We start from the raw sequence: 5434 nt of genomic DNA on the forward strand, positions 1-5434 counted from the left end.
TAAGAAAATGGGAATAGAAGGTACATGTCTCAACATAATAAAGACCATTTATGACAATCTCATAGCCAATATTATGCTAAATGAGGAAAAAAGCATTTCTACTAAAATCAAGTACAAGACAAGTGTGTCCACTTTCTCCATTTTAGTATTAGAAGTCTTAGATACACCCAAAGAGACAGGAGACACACAAATAAAAGGGATACATATAGAAATTAAGTAAGTCAAATTGTCATTATTTTCAGGTGATATGATTCCATTCTACATAAAGGACCCTAAAGATTCTACCAGCAAATTTTTAAAGCTGATAAATGCTTCTAGCCAAGCAGCAGGATACAAAATTAACACAGATCCTTCCTATGTGCCAACAGCAATCATGCTGAAAACGAAATCAGGAAAGCATTCTCATTTATACTTGTCTCAACAAAAATTATTGGAATAAACCTAACCCAGGAAGCAAAGGATCTTTACATTAAAACCAAAAAAGCACTAAAGATAATAAAAAATAAAATAGTCAAAAGGGAAATTGAATAAAATATTAGAAAATAGAAAGACGGCCTGGAGAGATGGCTTAGTGGTTAAGCGCTTGCCTGTTAAGCCTAAGGACCCTGGTTTGAGGCTCAATTCCCCAGGACCCATGTTAGCCAGATGCACAAGAGGGCACACGTCTGGAGTTCGTTTGCAGTGGCTGGAAGCCCTGGCATGCCCATTCTCTCTCTCTCTCTCTCTCTCAAATAAATGATATAAACAAAAAAATGGAAGGACATCTCATGTTCATGGATTAAATTAAGAATAAAAATTGTGAAAATATTTATTTTATCAAAAGCAATCTACAGATTCAATGCAATCCCCATCAAAATTCCAATGGCATTCTTCAGTGCAATTGAAAAAAAAAAACCTGCTAAAATTCACTGGGAAGCATGAAAACCCTTAAATAGCCAAAGCCATTCTAAGCAACAAAAACAAAGCTGGTGGTATCCTCATATCTGGATTTAAGATACCTTACAGAGAGCCACAGTAACAAAAACTGCATGTTACTGGCTCAAAAATAGACATGTAGATCAATGGAACAGAATAGGAGACCCAGATGTAAATCCAGGCAGCTGGTCATTTGATTTTTTTGACCAGTATGAGTCATAAGATTATTCTATAATTTGTAACACTGCAATCACCTTTATTAATACTTACATATGGTTCTGTAAACAATATTGGGAAAAATCACAATACATTTTATAACGATTTTAAGGATATGATACTTACACGTTTGAAAAGGAGATTAAAGATTAAAAGCCAACAAATGTAGAAGTTGAGGGGGAAGAGAAAAATGTGGACAACAGACTATTTGAACATTCTTCTCAGATATCTAAAACTCCAAAATTCAGATTTCTCTCCACTAGTCTGAAATAAGTCCAGTAGAGACTGTAACTACAAGTGAACTACAAGTGGTGTCTTCTTGCACAGTGAGAAATTCAGTTACTTTCTTATTTAATTCAACATTTGGTTCTATATTTGTTTTATTTTGTCCTTTCCCATAGATTTTATCAGAAGGCAAATTATCCATGTTCTTGCCACATTCATGGAGTTCCTGAGGACTCCAAGATGTAGTGTTTGCCTCTATGGCTAGGTGTTCCTTTGAGGTGTTTATTGTCATCATGTCAGAATCATGACCAAATATTGAATGAAGGTCCTGTTCCATCACATCTTTTGCTGAAAACTGCAGGATCTGACTTAAATTTTCGTTGTGTTGTGTTATTATCTATATTGAAATAAGAAATGTTAACATATGTCTGCAGCATGCTCTGACAGTCATCTACACTTAATTTTTCTAATCCATTTTCTATTATAACATTTATGTTCAGAAATATCAAGACTACATTCCTGTTTATTGTTATGTGGAGGTGGCTGTGTGAAATTCTGATTTGGGTCATGTTCAGCTGCATTTAACACTGAGCCTTCACTAATCATCTTCTCATCAAGTCCTCTCAATCCCTTTGAAGGGTAGGTAGGCTCTGAAAGAAACACGAGTGTCTGTTGAAGCTCTTGGGTTTCTTCATACAGGATATTCTGTCTGATCACCCATCCACTGTTTTCCCTGACACCTTTCTGGGAACTAGGATGCAAATCTAGTATTTCTTTGGATTCAGTCTGTTTCTGAACACTTTTTCCAGAAAGAGAAGAGGGATCCAATACTGTATTTTATTTGTGTCCAAATCTTCATATTTCTGTAGGTAACATTCACAATATCCTTTCTTTTTCTTTTTCTTTTTCTTTTTAAACTGGAGATTAATAGGAACTCCACCACACTTATTGCCATCTGTATGAATTCTTAATTTGGTCTGAGTTTGCTTTTGGATGGTGGATGGTTTATCTACATCAAATGGACTGCAGGGATTCTGGGTAGAATAGTTTATAAAAGGCATACTGGTCAGCTGAAGGTAAAATGGCCTGTAAAATTGGCTCATATCTTCAACTTTTACAAAAGACTTTTGATTCTTCTGGTTCTTTTTGAGTTCCAACACCAACTTTTTTCCCCCTCATCTTATAGAAGTATTTGATTTCTTCAGTAAATACAGCTCTTTTCTTTTGTTCAATGTAGTATTTAATGTCATCAATATGAAGAATTTTTACTCCCCATGATAAGGCATTTGACAATATACTATTTGCAGGAATGAAATCATGATCTTTGATAGCTTTTTCAACTAATAATCTTCCTCAGCTTAAACATCCTGTTTCTGGAGACTTAAATGCAGTATATATGCGGATTCTGGGCTTGGAACAGGAGAAACCCAACACAGTGTTTGTGAGCATTATTTCCTTTTATTTGAAATAAGATAGCTGGTATCTTTGCTGAGAAAATCTTCCACAGGCCCTCCCAGATCCTTTACATCTTTTAGTAGTTTTTCAGATATGGTGATAGAAGGTAAGTCAAGGTAAGATATTTTTTTCCCAAAGTGGCTTATAGGATTTTTCTGGTCTGTTATCAGTTTTCAGAGATTTCAAAGATGATCAATTCTTTTCACTTTTTACTGGCATTCCACCCTGGAAACGTCCTTTGCTGGGTATCCTCATGGCTTCTGAGTTCATGGTAACCGCCAGGCACCTACATTCTGGGTCCCAACTGGGTGCTGTCCCCTAGGACGGTGAAAACCAGGCTTCAATGGTCTAGTGAAGCCTTTCTGAGGCCAAGAGCCTCCAGGTAAGAGAGTAAGGGTGGTGTCCGCAGGCAGGTTTCCAGGTCGGCTAGGCTCTGGCTCCAGGGTGTGGAGAAGGAAGGAGAAAAAGCAAAAACAAGGTGGTTGAAGACTTGAAAATGCGTCATGTGATAGCTTGCTGAGGAGCATGTGGGCCTTCTGTGCTCACCCAGCCACTCCCCCATCTGATTATTTTTTGACAAAATACCAAAAATACTTACTGGAAAAAAGACAACCTCTTTAACAAATGGTGCTTATAAAACTGGGTATCTATATGTAGAAAGATGAGAATAGATCCTTACCTCTGTCCATACACAAGAATCTACTCCAAAAGGATCAAAGAACTTCACTTCAGACCTGAAACTCTGAAACTTCTAGAGGAAAAAGTAAGGGAAACATTTCAATACATAGGGATAGAGAAGGACTTTTTGAATAGAATTCCAGTTGCTCAGAATGTAAGACTAGTCAACCATTGGGACTTCATGAAATTGAAAGGCGTTTGTATAGGAAAGGATACTGAATAGAGCAAAAAGGCATCCTAAAGAAAGGTGAAAAAAATCTTTGATAGTTATTAATGTAGCAGAGGATTGATAGCTAGTATATATAAAGAACTGAAAAAAATCTCAATAATAAGAAATCAAACCCAATCAAAATGTGGGCTATAGAAGTGAATAATAAACTCTAAAAAGAGAAAATATAAGTGATGAGTGTTCAATAAACATCTAAAAACATAGTCCACATCCTTAGCCACCAGGGAAATGCAAATTGAAATTACTTTTTTATTCCATCTTACTCCTGTCAGAATGGCTATTATCAAGAAATCAAATGACAATAAATTTTGTTGAGGATATGGGGGAATAGGTACCTTTTTCCATTGTTGGTGGGATTGTAAACTGGTACAACCATTGTGGAATCAATGCTGAGGTTCCTGAGACAGATAAAATATACTTACCATATGATTCAGTTATGTTACTCCTTGGCATATACCCTAGGGATTCTACTCATTAGTAAGCATATATTTGCTTATCTATGTTCGTTGCTACTCTATTTACAATAGCTAGGAATGCCCATCAACTGTGAATGAATAATGAAGATTGGTACATTTACACAGTGGAGTTTTATTCAGCTGTAAAGAAAAACGAAATTCTGAAAATTGCAGGGAAATAGATAGATCTGGAAAAGATTATATATACTAAGATAACTCAGGCCCAGAAAGTCAAATGCTGCATGTTCTTTCTCATATGTAGATCCTAGCTTAAAATATTTAGATTTGTATGTGAGTTGAAGTAAGTCAGTCCTAGAGGTCATTAAGCTAGAAAGGGGGCTATGTGTACCAAGTAGATGGGAAAGCCTATGGAAAGGGATAGTAGATACTTTAGTAGAGGAGTTGAATAATGGGTACTGTGGCCTAAGTGGTGTCAGGGAAGGGGATTTAGGAGAGGAGGGGGTGGGAGAAGGGTTAATTAAAATTAAAGATACTACAAATAAGCCATATGGAAACCTACTCTTTTGCCAGCATATATTATATATTAACTATTAATTATATATGATTAATATATATAATGTTATAAAAAGAAAGTCTTAGCAAAAGTACCTGTTGGGATGTCTAATGCTGTGCCCAGAAGCCATACACTGTTACAAGAATATTTTAGTGCCAGAGATTGGACAATGTCCAATTGTTTTCCAGGGAGGCCTCTGATGCCCCAAAATATTAAAGGTTATTGCCAAAGCTCCTGGTTACCCAATAGAACTTGATCATAAGATGCCATTGCTAAAGACTCCACATATTTGAGCATCAGGTCACTGAGAAATCAAGCTGGAGCTGGAAATTTCCTCCTTTTTGACAAGCTGTCAGGATGCTAGAAAGACCTATGCAGCCTCTTGGGAAAGAAAAGTCATCAAGTTTTATGACTCAACAGCCAGGCCAAGTATTCCAACTGGTGCAATGGTGGCATACCTGTTATGGAGGAATCCAATTACTCTCCATTTGGATTTTGGATCTGATCCAAAAGAGGGAATTTCTGCTTGGTACCGAAAACCTAATCCAAAGCCTATAGCTGTGGAGGTCATTAAGCCCTCGGAAGGAAACTACTGCTTTTGTCTGGATGAATGGATATATTATGCTCACCAATCTGCCCTGGAAATACTTATATTTATGTCCATATATTAATGCTACTATCACTTTTGGTTAGAAAAGCTTCTCTTTCCAGATGGTGGTAACTACTTGGGAGATGCAAAACTCACAA

The 5434-nt window shown here is 36.6% G+C and overlaps 1 pseudogene; it reads right to left on the minus strand.

Moving 5' to 3' along the window:
- Positions 1-1280: 1280 nt before the first annotated feature.
- LOC101604263 lies at positions 1281-3081 on the minus strand (annotated as a pseudogene).
- Positions 3082-5434: the final 2353 nt, after the last annotated feature.

The sequence above is a fragment of the Jaculus jaculus genome, chromosome 19 (assembly GCF_020740685.1).
Source record: "Jaculus jaculus isolate mJacJac1 chromosome 19, mJacJac1.mat.Y.cur, whole genome shotgun sequence".
NCBI classification, from domain to species: domain Eukaryota; kingdom Metazoa; phylum Chordata; class Mammalia; order Rodentia; family Dipodidae; genus Jaculus; species Jaculus jaculus.